Raw genomic sequence first — 23,004 nt, 5'->3', positions numbered from 1 at the left:
GAGGCCATTAATGAGAATGGAGTCCAGGAAACCAGAGCAGCACTTGGGGAAAGTGGAATGTTAAGGTCCCCAAGGCCCAGAGCCCATCCTAAGGAAATGTTAAGGAAGCAGCTCCCAGCAAACAGGGAAATGCTAATCAAAAGCAGCCCCAGGCCCTTTCTGCCCAGATGACTCCTTCAACCCACCTATCCCCCACCCTTTGGGCCTTCCTACCTGTAAGAAAACACAGGACAGGAATGTGGGAGAGCTGAAAGAAGACCTTAGCTATAAAAGAGGGAAGACCTCCCCCTTCCACGGATTCCACCTTCTTCCTCCGGGGAGAAGTCTTTTCTGACGTCCTGTCCTGTGTGCTTCTCTGGTGTTACACTTCAGCATTCGGAGAAGCAAGGTAAACAGTGGTGACACTAGAAGCTGGCCTGGAGGTGGAGGCAGGGTGGTGCTGCAGTTTTGTGCCAGTTTTTCCTTTGCTTGCGCTTTTCCCTCATTTTACAAGGGCACAGCCGGAGAGATTTACAACTGTGCTTTCTGCATCTCAATGGCTCGTGGGCATTTCCTTTCAGACTCAATGTATTTGTCTCTTTATTCCAAATCCCTAACTCAATCACATTGCTGTACCTTAGATCGCCCAAACTTACTTTTGTGTAATTGAAACTTTGTACCCCATTTCATCCTCCCCGCCCCCAGTCCCTGGTATCCACCATTCTACTGTCTACTTTGTGAATTTAACTGTGTAGTTGCCACCCATCAGTGAGATCCCGCAGTATTTGTTTTTGGCGTCTGGCTTATTTCACTTAGCATAATGTCCTCCAGGTTCATCCATGTAACAAACGGCAGGATTGCATTCCTTTTTTAATGCTGAATAATATTCCATTATCTCTATATACCGTATTTCTTTATCAATTCATCTGTTAATGTGCACTTAGGTTATTTCCATATCTTCACTGTTATGAATAAGGTCCCAATGGACACGGAAGTACATATATCTCTTAAAGATTCTGATTTCGGGACTAGGGTTGTGGTTCAGAGGTAGAGCACTCAACCTAGCACGTGCGAGGCCCTGAGTTCAATCCTCAGCACCACGTAAAAACAAATAAAGGTATTTAAAAAAAAAAAAAAGACTCTGATTTCAGCCATGTGATGGCACATGCCTGGAATCCCAGTGTGTCCAGAGACTGAGGCAGAAGGATTGTGAGTTCAAAGCCAGCCTCAGCAACTTAGTGAAACCCTAAGTAACTTTATGAGACCCTGTCTCCAAATAAAATATAAAAGAGGACTGGGGGTGTGACTCTCTTGTTAAGCAACCCTGGGTTCAATCCTCAGTACTTAAAAAAAAAAAAAAAGAAAAAAGATTCCAATTTCATTTCTTTTGTGGATATAGCAGATGTGGAATCATTGGATCATCAGACAGTTCTATTTTTACTTTTTGAGGAACCTCCATACTATTTTCCATAATGGTTATGCCAATCCAGTTATATTTCTACAGTATCACACTCTAAGACCCCCACAGGTCACTCTTGAAACCAGATCATCATTGCTTGGAGGTCTGTCTTCTTAGAGTTCAACCTTATCTAGGAAGTTGTGCTGATGCCCAAATACTATGTCATCTTCTGTCACGTGAGCACATCAAATGCATCAAGTAAATCTGAATTCCAGTTTCAACTCAGTGCCTACCTCAAGACATAACCGTTCATACATAAAAATTATTTTGGTACCCTATATTACATAATTATATTACACTTAATATCACTATGTTTAACTCTTTGATTCAACAAGTGTATTTTAGAATTTGCAGTATACAAAGCATTACAGTGATACATCTGCAGGTTGGGGCAGCTCTTGTTCTCAGGGAATTTATAAAGCCAAAAAGAGGAGAGAGAGATGTACACAAAGTTACTAAGCAGAATATCTGCCTCTTGAGTGATACACACAAAGTTACTATTCATAGGAAGAGAAAAAGAAATCTGTTGAGGTAGAATTCTATTTAATGCTCACAATGACTGAGAAAGTAAACACTACTCTTCCCATTTTACAGGTGGGGAAGCTGACGATCACAGAGGTTTAGTATACTTTCCTAGGAGAAAGAGCTAGGAAGCAGCAGAACTGAAAGCCATGTTCCTCCTGCTCTCCTTCCCTTAGGCAGAGATGATGGGTGAAGGCTTCACAGGGTCAGCAATATGAACATGTGGAGCACGGGATCCTTTTCCATTGAGTATTCTCTGACTCTCTCTTCTCTACCTTGGTTTTCATTGGTTCACTATCATACTTACTTACACTTTGCATAGTTTGGAAGTTTTCATGCTTCCTGGGGCAGACAGAAGCAAGAGACTGACCTGTGTCTTAACAAAAATCCTCTACTGTATTTAATTGATTCTAAAATGCACCCCCACCCCCAATTTTAACATCATTAAAATCAGGATAAGCTTTCCAATAGATGGCATCCTATGATTACTTGGCCAGGTAGCCAGAGGGCAATCATGACATAGCTGTCCCCTATTCAGGCCTGAACATCAAAAGGATCAGCATGAAAACTTGGAGAATGGGCCTCACTGGCTTGGAGGAAAATGGCTGAAGTCAGAGTGGATCACTTTTCACCTCTAGAAATCAAATAGCATGGATGGTGGAGGAAGAGCCTCATCATTATACAAAATACATATATGAATATGTGAATTTGGTGTCAACATACCTTACATACAAACAGAGATGATAAATTGTGGTATAAAGGTATATTAAGAATTGTAATGCAAAAATAAATAAGAGAGCTCATGTATAATGGCATAATTTGGCGTGAACATACTATATATACAGAGTTATGAAAAATTGTGCTGTGAATGGATAATTATGATTGTAATGCATTCCACTATTATCCCAATTTTAGATTAAATAATAATAATAATAATAATTCTTTGCTGGACTCTGGTGCCCTCTTGTGGTTAAAGCATTTAAAGTCTTTATGGAAACAATCTTTGATGCTCTCTCTACTTTGTGACATTTCACTTGCTGATATTTCTTCTTCTGAGAAGAGGGACCACCACAAAATGTGCACATCCCAAAGTGGATAATCTACTAACTTCACAAAGATCTCAGCTTTGAATTTCATGTTATCATGTCATGAAACTTTATCACCAATCACCTCTCATGGTCACTACAAGAAGACCCCCTTTTATCAGTAATTTTAGCTCCTGGTATACTTTCACTATTTCTGACTTAAATCTTGGTGATTCAGTGTACACCCAGATGCTCTTCCCAGCCCTCTGGCCTTGATTTCCTTGGACATCTTTCTGCCAGATATCTCGTTCTCTCCCTGAGCTATGCACTCCCAAATTCCTGCCAGAGACTGTCATTGCCAATCCCAGTTTACACATCTCACTCTTTGCACGCCATATTCCAACTTCTCACCTAGATCCCGCTGAAACCCAACTCCAGCAAGCCTTTGACCCCCACAAGGACCCATAGTCCATTAATTACGCCAAAGTTTCACTACACCCTACCCACTGTTTTCTTTGGCTTCTGTGCCTGCTAAATTCCACAATGATGCTTTATAATCATCCTCTTACAAATACCGTCAGCACCTTTTGCTCTCCTTTAATTTGTCACTACCTTGGCAAAAAACACAAACTAGTTAGATTTGTGTCTCCCCCATTCTTTGCCTACACTCTTGGAGCTAAATGTGGGTGAATAAATACAAAGAAATAACAATTCATCTGATTTTAAGTTCATAATCAAGAATTTCAATACCATAACCTTCCAGGGTGCCTAGCAACCCACACCGTAATCCTGCAGCCCACTCACTCTTCTAATTTCCTATTTTGACACTGCCACATTTTCTTCTCTCTCATGCATAGTTGTTCTCAGATTATTTCTTGCTTTACTGAGAAAAGTGAAGCAAGCAAAAGGGAACTTCCAAATCCCTGTCTCCACACAGACCCCCTAGCAGCATACTCCACCTTCTCCCCAATTACTCTAACCTAGAGTAGCTGTCCATGTTCCTGTCTAAAACCTAAGCAATCTCTTTTCTTATTATTAAATCCCAATTTCTTTATTTACTCATTGATGGCAGTTTCTCCTCTCTCCTATATTATATATATATATATATATATATATATATATATATATATATATATTCCTAAAATCATTTGCCACAGCATATACATGCCATTATTTATTTCATTTTCAACATTTCTCTTTTATTTCTATCCTAAATCCCTTTCCAACTACTGCTCTGTTGATGTGCTCTCTTTTACAACAAAATTCCTCAAAACAATTCTCTGTTCCACGGGTCCAATCTCTCCCTCATTCTCAAACCTACTCCAATGGGAATGATGAGACATAATAATACAAGAGGCTGCTTGAAGCCTCTTGGATTTAGAGAATTCATTAGGCAGCAGTACATAAATAGACCCCAAGAGAGTCTCTCAGGCCTTCTCCAGGAGGGAGAAGTCCTCCTGCCCCTAAGAGAATTGCGTGGCTTTGCCAGCTTCCATCAGCAGAGGACTGGGAGGAGCTAAGTGTGCAGATTCTGAGGTGTAGACATAACACCAACAACGCAGACAAAGGATTACAAAGTTCAGGGAATGGGATAGGGTCTGTTATGTTCCACCTAACCAGCCATCTACTAACTTGATCCTCTGGGAAGGTCTTTTCATCGGGATATTGGGAAGTGCATTAGTGAGCCAGGCAACTGCATCCCTGAAGAGCTCCCTAGGTCAGAGGGCATCCTGGGTGAAACTGCAGTGGAAATGTGTGCCATTATCTCAGTGAGAATCACAGCATGCTCAGGGACAGTTGGCAGTACTTCACTGTCGTACACCATGTGGTACAACTACCTCTATAAGCCAGAATCAAGAGGTACTCTGTCTGCTTTGACCTGCTGTGTTCTGTGGCAAGAGCTAATTGATTATGGCATCCTTGGGAATGATATGTAATGGGTAGAAAAATATCTAGTTCTGCCAGATAGAAACCGAAGTGGTCAAGTGCCTGAGTTCAATCCTGGGCACTCCCCCTGCAAAAAAAAAAAAAAAAAAAATCTGAAAAACCTTCCCTTTGCCTTACCTTACTAGGTTTTTCTCTATAACCCTTCTCACCCACTAACATCCTATATTATTTATTTGCTTCTTTTTTCTTACCTAGAAATTCATAGAGATGCTTATCTAGAAGGTGAGCTTCATAAGAGCAAGAATTCCTATTTTACTCCCTCTTGTATGCTCAGTGCCTGAGACAGTGCCTGAGTCACAGCAGAGCTCAATAATTTTTTTTTTCAATACAGGGATTGAACTCAGGGCACTACACCATTAAGTTACATCCCCAGCCCTACTTTGTATTTTATTTAGAGACACGGTTTCACGGAGTTGCTTTTGTTCACTTGGCTTTTGCTGAGGCTGGCTTTGAATTCGAGATCCTCCTGCCTCAGCCTCTCAAGCCACTGGGATTACAGGCATGCGCCACTGCACCTGGATATCAGTAAATATTTGTTGATGGACTTGAATGGACATCTGAAAGTTATTGGAGAAGAGTAAACATAATCTCTAGTCTATCTGCCTATATCGTAAGCTGGTGGGCAAACTTCTCTGTTAAAGATCAGATAGTAGCCAGCCGAAACGAGGATGCACTGGAGCTGGAGAGCCTGATGAGGACCTGACATTCCATCACTTGTCATCATTTTCCTGATCCTCTGCGTGAACCTCATGATTCTCAAACTCTACCCTCATCTGGACCTTGGTGAGAGCAGCAATTTCTCCATACGATCCTCTCCTCAACCGGTCGTCCATTCCACACTAGGAGAAGCCTGCCTTGGTTCCAGAACTGATCACCGTGGTCTAAGAAATCATTCAGTGCCTGGGATCAGAGACCATTCCAGACATCAGTGATGCTGGCTGACACGTGTGCACACCTGCAACTTCTTTAAGGTGTGGAAAGCAAGGAAATCTACAAAGAAACTATGGGTTTGCCACCTTAAAGAACCATCAGCCGGGGTTATGGTGATTCTTTCACCCAAGGTGCTCAAACTATCCATGATATAATGACACCCACAGATACTGTGACACATCAGAAAGCTGATATGAAAGAAGAATTTTTTAAAAAATTTTATGGTAAAACATGTAACATGAAATTTACCATTTAACCATTTTAAGTGCACGGTTCTGTAGTGTTAAGGACATTCACATTGTCTTACCACCTTCTAATCTCTAGAACACTTTCCATCTTGCGAAAATGAAACTCCACACTTACAAAGCTGTAACTTTTTATTCCCCTCTGCCCTGGTAACCATTTTCTGTCTCTATGAATTTGTCTACTCTAGGTAAGGAAGAGGACATTTTTTACCAAAACTTTTAAACATATTTAAAATACTCATAATACCTCTTTAGGATTTTCTCTGGCTTGTATTCTTTCTTTGCAGAGATGGGGTATCAACCGTTTCTAACTCACAGGGCAACTTCAGTTTGGTTACTTATTTAAACCAAAAAAAAAATCAATAATTAAACTTGAAATTTCCTTTCCATATAATACAATTAGCGAAACCCTTCTCCTTTGACTTAAAATGACAATTTCTCCTTGGCTGCCTGATCTCTTAACAGACATGTAACTTCTTTAAACAGACTATGATTATTTGTAACATCCACACTGAGATGTAAATAAAGTCATCTAAGCATATTAAAAAAAAAAAAAGATCAGATAGTAACTATCCAAGCTGTAATCCAGGCAGTCTCTGTCTTGACCACTCTACTCCAGCATGAAAGCACCGAAGCAGTCCCAGACAGTACTGCATGAACAGGTGAAGCCTGGAGAGGAAAGAAATGGATTGCTGAGGTCCTGGGAACTGGGAGCCTGAAAAGGGAGCTGATGTGGAAAGTTGGTGAAGGAAATATTTTGCAAACATATTTTTGATACATTTTTCTTCATCCCTTCTCCCTTCACTAGTACAGTTCATATTATTAAAGTTAAATTTGCAGTTTGACTTTCCCTTCTGACTATTGTACAGTAAAATTCCCAGGATGTACACTTACTAATATAACCTCCAGGGGGAGCCCTTAGCAAATTGCTTTCATTCATTCCACAATTACTTATTGCACATCTACTGTGTGCCAAGAACCAAGTTTTGGGGCTATGAGGGCAATCTGGCTGCTACATATGTCACCTCAGGGTTGATTCGGCTTATCTAGCTGGTTAGGTGGGTGTTCCCTTCCTCCCTCACAGTTCCAGGTGCCAGCCTGGTCTAAGACTGACCTTCCCCAATAGGGGAGGACCTTTCTTCTCTATCAAAAATAGGGAGTCTCTGTGGCCCCTGCTAGAACCTCTAAACAAGCTCTTGAGAACTAAGTGTTTCAACCAGAAGAATGGGAAGTTAAACTCCATATATGTATAATATCTCAAAATACATTCTACTGTCCTGTATAACCAATAAGAACAAATTTAAAAAAAAATAGAGCTAAGTGTTAGGATATAGATTTTTTTTTCTTTTATTGTGCTGGGGATCTAACCCAGGGCCTCACACAAGCTAGCCTCACTCAGTGCTCTACCACTGAGCTACACCATCTTCCCTGCAAGGAGTTTATATTCTAATGGAAAAAAGCATGATAAAAATGCATTGATGTGTAAATAATAGAATTATAGAGTAATATGAGGGCTTCCCTGAGGAGACACTATTTATACAGGAAACTGATGAATGAGTAGGAGTCAGTTGATGCTAATGCCCGAGGATAGTTATTTCTGTTGTGGTAAAAGACTGGTAACATAAAATTGATCATTCTGGCCATCATTAAGTGTACTGTTTTATGGTACTTTTTTTTTTTAAGTACATTCACTTTGATGAGCAACCATCACCACCATCCATCTTCTGAATTGCTTTCATTTTTCCAAACCGAAACTCCAGGCCCATTAAACAACAATTTCTTACTCCTCCCTCTGTCCAGTGACAACCATTCTGCTTTCGGTCTCAATGAAAGTGATTATTCCAGGTACCAGATACAAATGGAACCATACAGTACTTGTCCATTTTGTGACTAGCTTATTAACTTATTCATATCTTAAAGGTTCATCCATATTATAACATGTCAGAATTTCCTTTCTTTTAAAGGCTAAATATTATTTCATTTTATGTGTAGACCACATTTTGCTTACCCATCTGTCTGTTGACAGATACTGGCTTGCTTCCACTTTGGGTTGTTGTAAATAATACTGCTGCTATGAAGATGGGTATACAACTATCCATCCAAGTTCTGTTTTCCTTTATTTTTTTCTTTATTATTTTAAAGTATATACTCAAAAGTGGAGTTGCTGGATCATATGGTAATTCTGTGTTTAATTTTTTTTAAGATGGACACAGCACAATGCCTTTATTTTTTTTAATATTTATTTTTTAGTTTTAGGTGGACACAATATCTTTATTTTATTTTTATATGGTGTTGAGGATTGAACCCAGCGCCCTGCACACGCCAGGAAAGCGTGCTACCACTTGAGCCACATCCCCAGCCCAATGCTTTTATTTTTATGTGGTGCTGAGGATCTAACAGGGTCCCATCCATGCTAGGCGAGCACTCTACCGCTGAGGTGCTGAGGATCTAACAGGGTCCCATCCATGCTAGGCGAGTGCTCTACCGCTGAGCCACAATCCCAGCCCCATCTGTGTTTAAATTTTTTGAGGACCTGCCATGGTGTTTTCCCATGGCAGCTGCACCATTTTACATTTCCACCAGCAATGCACAAATGTTCTAATTTCTCCACATCCTAACAAACACATGATATTTTCCATTTGTGTGTGTGTGTGTGTGTGTGTTTTCTTCTCTTAAAATAAGGGTCGTTTTAATGGGTATGAAGTGGTATCTCATTGTGGTTTTGATTTGCATTTCCCTGATGCCTAGTGATGTTGAACATCTTTTTGTCAACTTATTGCCATTTGTTTATCTTATTTGTCTATTCAAGTCCTTTGCCCATTTTAAGTGGATTTTTTAAATTATTGAACTGTAATTATTTATATATTCTGGATATTAGCCACTTATCAAATATTTGATTTGCAAATAGTTTTTCCCAGTCTGTGGATTATCTTTTAACTCTCTCTTTTTTTTTAAGATGGATAGAATAAAATGATGGTGGAATGTGATGATCATTATTACCCAAAGTACATGTATGAGGACACAAATTGGTGTGAATATACTTTGTATACAACCAGAGATATGAAAAATTGTGTTCTATATGTGTAATAAGAATTGTAATGTATTCTGCTGTCATATATAAAGTTTAGAAAAGATGGACACAATATCTTTCTTTATTTTATTTATTTTTATGTGGTGCTGAGGATCGAACCCAGTGCCTCACATGTGCGAGGCAAGTGCTCTACCGCTGAGCTATAATTTCAGTACCTTTTTAAACTTTCTTGAAAGTATTTTCAAAGGCTTGAAAGTAACTTTTGATGCACAAAAGATTTTAATTTTAGTTAGGTGCAATTTACCTAGGTTTCATTTTGTTTTGCTTTGGTTTGGTATTTGTTCCCTGTGCTTTGGTGTCATAGCCAAGAACTCATTGCTAAGTTCAAAGTCATGAATCCTTTCCTTTCTGTTTTACTTTAATAGTTTTACACTAATATAAGATCATTGTAATTTGGTGGGTTAGTCTCTGTGTCCTCTATTCTGTACCATTGGTCTACCAGTCTGTTTTGGTGCCAATACCATACTGTTTTTGTTACTTTTGCTCTGTAGTATAGTTTAAGGTCTGGTATAGTGATGCCACCTGTTCACTCTTCCTGCTAAGGATTGCTTTAGCTATTCTGCGTCTCTTATTTTTCCAGATGAATGAATTTTTCCATGATTGTTTTTTCTATTTCTATGAGGAATGTCATTGGGATTTTGATTGCAATTTCATTAAATCTGTATAGTGCTTTTGGTAGTATGGTCATTTTGATAATATTAATTCTGCCTATCCAAGAGCAAGGTAGATCTTTCCACATTCTAAGGTCTTAATTACAATTATCTTGTATTAGACAAAGGTGCCAAAAACATATATTGGAGAAAAGATAGCCTCTTCAACAAATAGTGCTGGGAAAGCTGGAAATCCATATGCAACAAAATGAAATTAAACCCCTATCTCTCACCATGCACAAAACCCAACTCAAGATGAATCAAGGACCTAGGAATAAAACCAGAGACCCTGTGTCTAACAGAAGAAAAAATAGGCCCTAATCTCCACCATGTGGGATTAGGCCCCAACTTCCTTAATAAGACTCCTGTGGCACAAGAATTAAAATCAAGAATCAATAAATGGGATTGATTCAAACTAAAAAATTTCTTCTCAGCAAAAGAAACAATCTGTGAGGTGAATAGAGAGCCTACATATTGGGAGCAAATCTTTACCCCTCACACATCAGATAGAGCACTAATCTCTAGGGTATATAAAGAACACAAAAAACTAAGCACCAAAAAAACAAATAACCCAATCAATAAATGGGCCAAGGACCTGAACAGACACTTCTCAGAAGATGATATACAATCAATCAACAAATATATGAAAAAATGTTCATCATCACTAGCAATTACAGAAAAGCAAATAAAAACCACTCTAAGATTTCATCTCACTCCAGTTGGAATGGCAGCTATTATGCATACAAACAACAATAAATGTTGGCGAAGATGTGGGGATAATGGTACACTCATACATTGCTGGTGGGACTGCAAGTTGGTGCGGCCAATATGGAAAGCAGTATGGAGATTTCTTGGAAAATTGGGAATGGAACCACCATCTGACCAAGCTATCCCTCTCTTCGGTCTATACCAAATGGACTTAAAACAGCATACTACGGGGACACAGCTACATCAATGTTTATAGCAGCACAATTCACAATAGCTAAACTGTGGAACCAACCTAGATACCCTTCAATAGATGAATAGATTTAAAAAAATGTGGCATATATACACATTGGAATATTATTCAGCAATAAAAGAGAATAAAATCATGGCATTTGCAGGTAAATGGATGGAGTTAGATTAGATAATTCTAAGTGAAGTTAGCCAATCCCAAAAAAACAAATGCCGAATGTTTTCTCTGATATAAGGAGCCTGATTCACAGTGGGGTAGGGAGGGGGAGCATGGGAGGAAGACATGAACTCTAGATAGGGCAGAGGGGAAGGGAGGTGGTATGGGGATGGTGGAATGGAATGGACATTATTATCCAAAGTACATGTATGAAGATACAAATTTGTGTAAATATACTTTGTATACAACCAGAGACATGAAAAATTGTGCTCTATATGTGTAATAAGAATTGTAATGCATTCCACTGTCATATATAAATTAAAAAGTTAATAAAAAAAGAATTTTATAGTTAGTTCATATACTTGGGCCTTGGACAATTTCAGTATGTGATATAAGGTAAGAATAAACTTCATTTTTCTGCATGTGGTATCCAGGTTTTCTAGCACCATTTATTGAAAATACCATCCTTTCCCCCAATGAATGTTCTTCACACCTTTATTGAAAATCTTTTGAATACACATGTGAAATTTATTTTAGGGCTCTATTCCACTGGCCTGGGTGTCTGTATGTCCATACCACACTGTCTTCCTTACTATCACTGTTTAAGGTAGGGTTTTAAATCAGATGTCACAGCAGTTTCAAAGGATGGCACACGTTTTCTGTAAAGGATCAAATGTAATTACATTGAGATTCACAGGCACAGGGCAGGGTCTGTCCCCGTGACTCTGGCCTGCTACTGCAGCACCAGTGCACAGTAGACAGTGCGTGAACAAATGGGCTTTGCTCTGCTCTAATAAAACTAATCATACAAACACCTGGCTGGACAGGTTTGGCCCCCCAGACAGTATATTGCCAAGCTCTGGATTAGAAGTCACAGTTTGGCATTTTCAAAGGCTTGAAAGAAGGCTAGTGCAACAAGAACAAGGAGGAGAGTGGAAGGCGACAAGGTTGGAGAGAGGCAGGGACCAGATCACACAGACCGTGGTGGACCACAGGAGCACTGGATTCATTCTGCTTCACCTGTCACTCACCAAATATCTATCAAGGACCTACAAGGAGCCAGGAGCAATGGTGCATGACTATAATCCCAGTGGCTCGGGAGGATGAAGCATGAGAATCACAAGTTCAAGACCAGTCTCAGCAACTTGGCAAGGCCCTAAGCAACTTAGTGAGACACTGTCTCAAAATAAAATAAAAAAGGACTGGGATATAGCTCAGTGATTAAGTGCCCCTGGGTTCAATCCCCGGTACCAAAAAAAAAATGAGTAAATAAATAAATAAAACCAATTCCTATTTCTTTTTTTTTTAATTATTTATTTTTTAGTTGTAGTTGAACACAATATCTTTATTTTATTTATTTATTTTTATGTGGTGCTGAGGATTGAATGCTGGCCGCGCACATGCTAGGCGAGTGCTTAACCGCTGAGCCACGACCTCAGCCCAAGCCAGTCCCTATCTATTTCTTAAAAAAAAAAAAAAAAAAACTAAAAGGAGCTGCGGGCTGGGACTACATAGCAAGTAGAATCAGTCTTAGGTCTCATAAGTCTTCAATGTAGAAAATACACTAAGAAGTTTTGAGATGAGAATGTAGCTCAGTGGTAGCTCTAGATCACTTTCTAAGTGTGTGTGTGTGTGTGTGTGTGTGTGTGTGTGTGTGTATATATATTCTGTGGTTCAATCCCCAGAACTGAAAAGAATAAAATTTTAAATACAGTATCATATTTCTTTTTTTTTAATTTTTTATTGTTGGCTGTTCAAAACATTACATAGTTCTTGATATATCATATTTCACACTTTGATTCAAGTGGGTTATGAGCTCCCATTTTTACCCCATATACAGATTGCAGAATCACATCAGTTACACATCCATTGATTTACATATTGCCATACTAGTGTCTGTTGTGCTCCGCTGCCTTTCCTATCCTCTACTATCCCCCCTCCCCTCCCCTCCCCTCTTCTCTCTCTGCCCCCTCTACTGACATTCATTTGTCCCCCTTGTATTATGTTTCCCTTTCCCCTCACTTCCTCTTGTATGTACTTTTGTATAACTCTGAGGGTCTCCTTCCATTTCCATGCAATTTCCCTTCTCTCTCCCTTTCCCTCCCACCTCTCATCCCTGTTTAATGTTAATCTTCTTCTCATGCTCTTCGACCCTACTCTGTTCTTAGTTACTCTCCTTATATCAAAGAAGACATTTGGCATTTGTTTTTTAGGGATTGGCTAGCTTCACTTAGCATAATCTGCTCTAATGCCATCCATTTCCCTGTAAATTCTATGATTTTGTCATTTTTTAACGCAGAGTAATACTCCATTGTGTATAAATGCCACATTTTTTTTTATCCATTCATCTATTGAAGGGCATCTAGGTTGGTTCCACAGTCTTGCTATTGTGAATTGTGCTGCTATGAACATCGATGTAGCAGTGTCCCTGTAGCATGCTCTTTTTAGGTCTTTAGGGAATAGACCAAGAAGGGGAATAGCTGGGTCAAATGGTGGTTCCATTCCCAATTTTCCAAGAAATCTCCATACTGCTTTCCAAACTGGCTGCACCAATTTGCAGTCCCACCAGCAATGTACAAGTGTACCCTTTTCCCCACATCCTCGCCAGCACTTGTTGTTGTTTGACTTCATAATGGCTGCCAATCTTACTGGAGTGAGATGGTATCTTAGGGTGGTTTTGATTTGCATTTCTCTGACTGCTAGAGATGGTGAGCATTTTTTCATGTACTTGTTGATTGATTGCATGTCCTCCTCTGAGAAGTGTCTGTTCAGGTCCTTGGCCCATTTGTTGATTGGGTTGTTTGTTCTCTTATTGTCTAATTTTTTGAGTTCTTTGTATACTCTGGATATTAGGGCTATATCTGAAGTGTGAGGAGTAAAGATTTGTTCCCAGGATGTAGGCTCTCTATTTACCTCTCTTATTGTTTCTTTTGCTGAGAAAAAACTTTTTAGTTTGAGTAAGTCCCATTTGTTGATTCTAGTTATTAACTTTTGTGCTATGGGTGTCCTATTGAGGAATTTGGAGCCCGACCCCACAATATGTAGATCGTAGCCAACTTTTTCTTCTATCAGACGGCGTGTCTCTGATTTGATATCAAGCTCCTTGATCCATTTTGAATTCACTTTTGTGCATGGCGAGAGAAAGGGATTCAGTTTCATTTTGTTGCATATGGATTTCCAGTTTTCCCAGCACCATTTGTTGAAGATGCTATCCTTCCTCCATTGCATGCTTTTAGCCCCTTTATCAAATATAAGGTAGTTGTAGTTTTGTGGATTGGTTTCTGTGTCCTCTATTCTGTACCATTGGTCCACCCGCCTGTTTTGGTACCAGTACCATGCTGTTTTTGTTACTATTGCTCTGTAGTATAGTTTGAAGTCTGGTATCGCTATACCGCCTGATTCACACTTCCTGCTTAGCATTGTTTTTGCTATTCTGGGTCGTTTATTTTTCCATATGAATTTCATGATTGCTTTCTCTATTTCTACAAGAAATGCCGTTGGGATTTTGATTGGCATTGCATTAAACCTATAGAGAACTTTTGGTAATATCGCCATTTTGATGATGTTAGTTCTGCCTATCCATGAACAGGGTATATTTTTCCATCTTCTAAGATCTTCTTCTATTTCTCTCTTTAGGGTTCTGTAGTTTTCATTGTATAAGTCTTTCACCTCTTTTGTTAGGTTGATTCCCAAGTATTTTATTTTTTTTGAAGATATTGTGAATGGAGTGGTTGTCCTCATTTCCATTTCAGAGGATTTGTCCCTGATATACAGGAATGCCTTTGATTTATGCATGTTGATTTTATATCCTGCCACTTTGCTGAATTCATTTATTAGCTCTAATAGTTTCTTTGTAGACCCTTTTGGGTCTGCTAGGTATAGAATCATGTCATCTGCAAATAGTGATAATTTAAGTTCTTCTTTTCCTATTTTGATGCCTTTAATTTCTTTCGTCTGTCTAATTGCTCTGGCCAGTGTTTCGAGAACTATGTTGAACAGAAGTGGTGAGAGAGGGCATCCCTGTCTTGTTCCAGATTTTAGAGGGAATGCCTTCAATTTTTCTCCATTCAGAATGATGCTAGCCTGAGGCTTAGCATAGATAGCTTTTACAATATTGAGGTATGTTCCTGTTATCCCTAGTTTTTCTAGAGTTTTGAACATAAAGGGATGCTGTACTTTGTCGAATGCTTTTTCCGCATCTATCGAGATGATCATATGGTTCTTATTTTTAAGTCTATTGATGTCATATTTCTTTTTTGAGTCATGGCATATTCTCCTTCCATCACCTGAACCCTGAGATTCCTGCTCAATCCTTTGCCTTAATGCCTCACTTCAGGTCTTTATTATTTCTGTCTAGGATTATTTCAACAGCCCAGTTTTCTGTCACCAGCTTCACCTTCTTCCAAACTAGCCTCCACATTGCAGCAAGAGACATTTCTAGAATGCATTCTGATTGAACGGCCCAACTTACTGTATCTATGACTATTTCATCACTGTCAGTGTCAAGTTTAAGCTTCTAGGATGATATGTAAGACCTTGCACGATCAGACCCTAGCCAACTTCTCAGCATCATTTTCTGACCCTCCCATTCATGAGACGTGAGACCTGACAGACCAGGACACCTACTCACACAAACAAGAACAAGATTAAACGTGGGTTAATACCTCCATACCTCCACCAAAGAGTATTTGACATCTGTGTGATTTCTTGTTGGTATTTCTAAAGTACAATTATGACTTGAGAAAAACTTAGTCATAACATCAACAAACTCACATAGAGATGCTTTGTGACCAGAACTGTTAAATCACTTAATCCTCACAAATACTTTATGAAGTAGGTAATATGTGCTGTTCTCAACTTACAAATGACAAAACTGAGGCATAGAAGGGTTCACTTCCCCAGGATCTCACATGTGATGGTATCAATATTGAAACCCAGGATTTCTGCCTCTATCATCTGTGTTATTAAACACACTAAGCCCCCACACTAGTCCATAAATGTGGTCCCATATGATATTGAGTGGAGTTGTGCCTGTCTTCCAGAAGCATGGCCTCTGGATTGTAGCATCAAGATCACCAGGGGGCTTATGAGAAATGTAAATTCTCAGACCTCAGGCCTGACCTACTGAATCAGAATTTTTAAGACCTGAATTTTAGCCAGGTTCCCAGGTGAGTTTTAAGCATGATAAAGTTTGAGAAGCACTGCTCTAAAACTAAAAGCTAAATATAAATAATTTTAACAAAAGAAGTAGAATTAGGATTCTTTTTAATGTATAGGTCTTAAACCACAATGTAAATAAAACAGACCTTAGTCCAGAACAATATAGGTCATCACAGATCTTGAAAAGACGCTAAAGAAAGAAAAATACAGTAAACATGTAAAGTTAGAGCAAATAGGCCTATGTTTAAATCCCAGCACACCCACTGACCAGCTGTGTACCTTTTGGCAAATTCGTTAAGAGGAGCCTCCATTTCTTTATTCAAATGTTAAAATAACACCTCCTTGACCCACACTCCTGGATGGTTGTGAAAACTCAAGTGGGAAATGGTGACCGGTGACAGTATTTTCTATGGCAGGTGGGATAGTGTGGTGATCAAGTTTCATTTTCTGTTTCAACTCTTTTCAAAAGAACAAATACCTTGTTACAGTTTGGATTTGGAATGCCCTCCCAAAGCTCTGGTGTTGAAAGTTTGGTCCTTAGCTGGTGACCATGCTGGGAAGTGATAGAAACTTTAGGAGGTGGGGCCTACATGGAAGAAGTAGGTCACTGGGGGCTGGGACCCTGGCTTTTACCTCTCTGTCTGCTTCCTGGCCCACACATGCCATGATGTTCTGCCTCACCACCAGCCCAGAATCAACCGAGCTGAGTGACCATACACTGACACCTCTGAACCTGTGAAACAAATTTTTCTTCCTCTAAGTTGATTTTCTCAGGTCACAGTGATGGAAAGCAGACTACCATGATTTCTGACTCAGGAGAACTCTCTTTTTTGTAGTGTTTGTTGAGGAGGTAGCTGGAATAAAGAGATGGGCTGAAAAGGAAGTGGCCTGACCTGGGAGATTGCGGCCAGAGTGTTGGGCAGATGGCCGTAGAAACCTGAGTGTAAGTTTCAAATCACTGTAGCTTTACAATGCCTCAAAAAGTTTAAACCTAGGGTCACTGAGGCTTTTAGGTACCTGCTTAACACCTATCAGCCATGGGCTATTGAATGAATTACTTACAGCCATCTTGAGTTCTGCTTGGTCGATACTTGTGTTATCAGGTTCTTTAGACTTTTATTATTATTGTTATTTTGTTGCTGGGGATGGCACCCAGAGCCTTACATATACTAAGCACATATTCTACCACTGGGTTGCATCCCAGCCCCTCGGTTTTTAGTAACTCCTGTGGTTATACCCCATGAAAGAGGGGAATGTTATTAGAAGCTTAGTTCAAAAGCTGAGACTCCTATCTTTTTGAAATGGTTCAGTACAGTCATATTAGGCCTCACCAGACCTGTTCATCCTTTTGACCTTTGATTCCAGAACAGAGTGACAAATGGCTTCAGCAAGTTCACGGGAGAAACAAACTTACCTACCATCCCCAGTACATTTCTCCAAGTAAGGAAGACACAAGCTACTGCTCTAGAATGGAATGTCAAAGATTCTATTTCAGGCTAAGTTTTCTTTTATTCATTTTATGCGGCTCCATCTCCTGTGGACTCCCAACCACTATTCTCCTTTCTTTCCCCTTTTTGTTACCATTTCTATATTCTTCCTCGACTAGAGACAGAACAGGTACACATCCTACCTATCCATTTTTCCTCTTTTGCCTTGTGTTAAAGGCAACTTTCAGATAAGTACATATATTGTTCAGGACAGGGAATTACTCAGATTTAAAAAAAAGAAAAAGAAAACAGTGTTCTTGGGCCTCAGACAAAACAGATTCGTTTTTACCTTTACTCAAATTGATTTTTATAAATATAATAGATTCATATGCCTTACAATTCCAAATAATAGGGGGAAGAAACCAGTTATTTTTCCAGCATGCATTATTTTTTTCCACACTTTTAATTGGTGCATTATATGTGTACATATTGATGGGACTTGTTGTTACACAATCCAACAATATAATTTGGCCAAAATCACTCCCCCAACATTTCTCCCTTCCCACCTGGCCTCCCACCTTTCCTCTACTGATCTCCCTTTAATTCTTAGATCCACCCCCACCTTTGTCTTCCTTTTACCTTTCTAGCTTCCACATGTGAGAGAACACATAGGAGCCTTAATCGTCTGAGTTTGACTTATATCACTTAACATGATGATCCTTAGTTCTACCCATTTTCTTGCAAATGTCAGTGAGCCACATCCCCAGCTCTTTTTCTTTTTTGTATTTTATTTTGAAACAGGGTCTGAGTTGCTTAGGGCCAGGCTAAATTGCTGAGGCTGGCTTTGAACTCATGATCCTTCTGCTTCAGCCTCCCGAGCCACCCTGCACATGCGTTATTTTTAATAGAAACCAAAATGTACAAAGTGATCAGCAGCCACACCAGATGAAGCGTGATACGGACAGGTAATACTAAAATTACAAAGAGATTTCTGACTTTGCCTAAAGTAGTCCATATAATCTAAGGAAAAGCTCTACATCATCTCTCATTTAAAGTGACCTGTCTTACTAAATCTAGGAATTGAAACTTCAAAACTTCGAGACAGTCCATCCAGGCAGGTACAACCAAGGCAGGAATGTTTTCTGATTTCTTCTCAAGTGCTCGACATACATCATGTTTTCAGCCAGATTCCTGCATTCCACCCACATCTTTCAACACCTTCTAGAAATCGAAACATCAACATAGGCCACCGAATGGAGGTCATCTGAAAGGCTGTGGGAATCTCAGGCCCACTCCAGGCTGGATTTTTGGTGTTTTTGTTTTTGTTTGTTTATAGTGCTGGGGATCAGATGGAGGCGCTTGCACATGTTAAACAAGAAATCTACCGCGGAGCTGCAACCCCGACCTTGTTTTGTTGTTGTTGTTTTTTTGTTTGTTTAATAAATCTCCAGGTGATTCATACGTATGTTAAAATATAAGAAGTACTCATTTAAGTAACACATTTGTTAAGGCAGAAATCAAAAAAGAATTAAGATTTTCTACTTAGCATGAAGACAAACAAACTAAAATAGCGCTGAGCACTTGTATAGCACATGCAAGACCCTGAGTTTGATCCCCAGCAATGAAATACAATAAAATAAAATAAAATAACAAATATAGAAAACTCACCCCAATTGAGATGTCAGAGGGAAAGCAGTCCAACCTCAGCACAGGGACAACGGTGATTGAGAGACTTAATTAACTAGGATCCAAACCTGCTACTCAGACAAATGTCCATCCAGGAGTGACCCTTCCTGCTAGTTCTCAGGGCAAGAGGAAGAATCTGAGATGAAACTTCTCAGCTCCAGCGTGAACCATGCAGCTGCTCCCAGAGTGATGAGGCTTTCCAAACAAGCCAGCCTTCAGGAAACATCTAGAAAACACAAAGAGCTTTTGCATCTCCCTGAGTCTCTTTTTCTCCACCATTAGCTGGTTGTAATTCACATTTCTTTCTCCACCACTGGGATTCAAACTGACGACAGCATGACGCCTCCAATCAGCCTGGGATCCTCTCCTGGTGTTCATGCCAAGAGGATGGGAAAAGGAGGAAATCCTTGTCAGAGAGATATTTTTATATCTTGCTCTTTGTGGAATGAATCCTGACGACAGCATCTCCAGCACTAACGGCAACTTTATTTTGGAAATGGAAGGATCAAAAACAATCCTAGCAATGGTATTGTTCTGTAAGCTTCCAATTTTTTGCTATCTGTAAAGTAAGTGGGGGGGTCTCCTTCCCTAGGCCCTGCCCTCTAGAAGGAAAAAAAAATACAAGCAGGAAGATGACACTGATTCGAAAAGGGAAGCAAATGAAACCAAAGCACAAACAGAGTTAGGTTTCACTGCAAAGGCCCACCAAAGACTAAACAGGAAAGAGAAGCTGCACTTAGAACATGCTGTCCTTTCCTAAATCAGAAATACAACAGAACTGTGATAAGAGAAGAATTCTAACCTATCCTAAATTAAATTATAGGCCAGAAAAGAAGGCAAGAAATAGGAAAGAGGAATTTTTTTAATATTTAGAGAATAAACAGGCTATATTTTATAACCGTATTACAGAAAGCAAAATATCATTTTATACAACTTAAAGCTGCTATAATTCTAACCTGGCATCATAGCTATACACGGGGTCAAAAGCAAAGGAAAAAATGTTTAATATGGTTAATAAATCTTTATTAAGTCTCTAGCATCAGCTTTGGAAGGTATAGAATTCTTGTAACCAGTGAAAATTAGCACAGCATCCTCAAACCTGTGCAAATCACCAAGTTATCTGTAAGAAATATACATGCTCACTAACAAAAATTTGGTTAGTTTGGTTTTACATGTACACAGGATGCACAGGAGCTTTAATACAAAGGCAAGTGTTCTACCTAAGCTTTCAAATAATGGAGAGCATTAAAATTTGGAAATGTTGCCGTGTGTGGTGATGTATGTCTGTAATCCCAGCTACGTAGGACACTGTGGAGAGCAGGCTGTGCCCAGCTCTGAGTTATTCTGTGATGTACAGAATAGTAGTTTTCAGACTGTGCCTAACCCTGAGTTACTTCATTTTATAAAGCAGTAGTTTGCCATGAGTTACTCCATTTTGAGTATAAATGCTGAGATAGAATGATTCTACACCTTGTTTGTACAAGTAAACAAGCATATGCCTAGCACAACCAAAAGGCACAAACTGATAAAAAAAAAAAAATTAATCAGCACTGGGGCTGTGGCTCAGTGGTAGAGCACTTGCCTAGGATGTGTGAGGCACTGGGTTCCATCCTCAGCACCACATATAAATAAATAAAATAAAGGTATTTTGTCTGTCCACAACTAAAAATATTTTTAAAAATTAATCATGCTAATAAAAATAACCACCTGTGAACTTACCAAGTTAATCTTAAGCACTTGGATGCATGGCTATATCAAATAATAATAACAATAAGAAGAAGAAGAAGAAGAAGAAGAAGAAGAAGAAGAAGAAGAAGAAGAAGAAGAAGAAGAAGAAAAGCCAGCCCATGAGATTATTGAACACACCAGAACAACGAAGGAGGCGACCTCCCCACACAAGGCCCATAAAACAAGAAGCACCCCAAGACTGGACAGAGCAACATACTGCCCCCATCACCTGGTCACTCTTCACCAGCCTTGCCCAAGAAAACTATCACAGCACCAAACCTCTAAAACACTCCTAGGGCTTCTGCATAGCATGATTTCTACTGCTGGTATTGATCATGGACAGCCTGTTTGTTCCAAGCTGATACTCTGATATTGCTGTCTGTCTGGATTCTGGCCTAGAAAAAGTTTCTGTGTTTTGACACCTCTAGACCCTGAACAAGTTCTTTGACCAGTTGGCTTGTTCCTAATCTCATTTGACCATCTACAGTGACTGCATTCACCTGCTCTCTGCCTTTGCTCTCAGTTCATCCTTCAAATTCCTGTGAAAACATTAACTCACCCTTTCTTCACCTTTGTGACTGTGTGTGTGTGTGTGTGTGTGTATGTATATGTATGTATGTATATGTATATGTGTGTATATATATACATATATATAAAATATATCTGTTTGTGTAAAGTATGATATGTGACTTGAATGTAACAAATATTAGTAGTTAAGATTGAAGAATCTGTGATTGCCCTGCTTATTACTATAAGTTTACCCACAAGTATTTGAGTTTTGGTGAACTACAATCACTGAAAATTGTGTAGCATGTGAATTTATAGTTATTCAATAAATTTGGACATTGTGGAAAGACACAAATATGTTTGGTCTGTTTTAATGGCATAGTTCATTCACCACAGAGGCTGAGGCAGGAGGATTGCCAAGTTTGAGGCCAGACTGGACGAGATCCTGTCTCAATATAAAACAAAAAGAACTAGGGATGTAGCATACTGGTAGAGCTCCCCTGGGTCAAATCCCCAGCATCAAAGAAAGAAAAAAGAAAACAATGAAATAAGAGACGTTTATTTTGATTCGCAGCTAAATCAATAAAGTTTGACTTCAAACTAAATCAATAAAGAAAAAGAGAACAGCTCCACATTCTCGCCCTGTAAGTTGAAGATTAGCCATCAAGGCCACATCAATTCTGCTTTTAGAACCAACCAACCTAGATGCAGCAAAACTTTTCTTTATATACCAAACCCCTATCTCTATCTTAACTTTCCATCCCAAGACTTTGCTTGCTTTTTTTTTTTTTTTGGAATTGGGAATTAAACCCAGCTCTACCACTGAGCTACATCCTAGCCCTATTTATTCATTTATTTAATTTTTTAAAAATTTTTTGAGACAGGGTCTCCCTAAGTTACTGAGGCGGCCTCAAACTTATCATCCACTTGTCTAAGCCTCCCAAGTGGCTAGGATTACAGTCTGGTGCCATAGTGCCTGGCTGTCCTGCCCCTCCTATCTGTAGTCAATATAAATTCAATTCAATTTGTTTTCTTCTGCTCATATTTTCATTATATTGTACCCTGACTCCTTAGATCTGGTGGGCATTTCTTCAACTATTATCTGGCCATGCTGCTGTGAGCTTAGAAAATTTGTTCCAGGGCAAAATTGTGAATGTAATAAGAACACCACTGAATGGAATTCTTAAAAATGGTTAAAAGGACAAATTTTATACTAAATATTTATTTTCCACAATAAAATAGCCATATAAAAATATAGAAGTGGAATGTCTTAATTTCAATATTTTTTGGTGGTACATACCTGTAATCCTAGAAATTCTCAGAAGGCTGAGTTCGGAGGATTGTAAGTTCAAAGCTAGTCTCAGCAATTTAGCAAGACCCTGCCTGAAAATAAAAACAAATTTTAAAAAGGGCTGGAGATGTGGCTTAGTGGTAAAGTACCTCTGGGTTCAACCCCCAGTACCAAAAATAAAAATAATTTGTCCTGGGTTGGGGTTGTGGCTCAGCAATAGAATACTCCGCCTAGCACTTGCAAGGC

At 39.2% G+C, this 23,004-nt stretch overlaps 1 protein-coding gene across 2 annotated transcripts in view; it reads right to left on the bottom strand.

The window, feature by feature from the left end:
- The window catches only part of LOC124102531 (broad substrate specificity ATP-binding cassette transporter ABCG2), a 114,202-nt gene extending 94,451 nt beyond the window's left edge, over positions 1-19,751 (bottom strand). The window contains exon 1 of one of the 2 annotated variants that reach the window (XM_046458922.2): positions 19,215-19,751. The gene's annotated coding sequence lies outside the window, so the exon portion shown is untranslated. Of the gene's footprint in view, positions 1-213; positions 343-19,214 lie in introns of those variants that run through there. The other variant, XM_058583863.1, reaches the window with a different exon arrangement.
- Positions 19,752-23,004: the final 3,253 nt, after the last annotated feature.

Source organism: Marmota monax, unplaced genomic scaffold (genome assembly GCF_021218885.2).
Source record: "Marmota monax isolate L192 unplaced genomic scaffold, Marmota_monax_Labrador192_F-V1.1 WCK01_AAM20220418_F8-fsc00002, whole genome shotgun sequence".
NCBI lineage: Eukaryota > Metazoa > Chordata > Mammalia > Rodentia > Sciuridae > Marmota > Marmota monax.
Note: the sequence above shows the minus strand (reverse complement) of the source record. Positions and strands in the feature narration are given on the sequence as shown.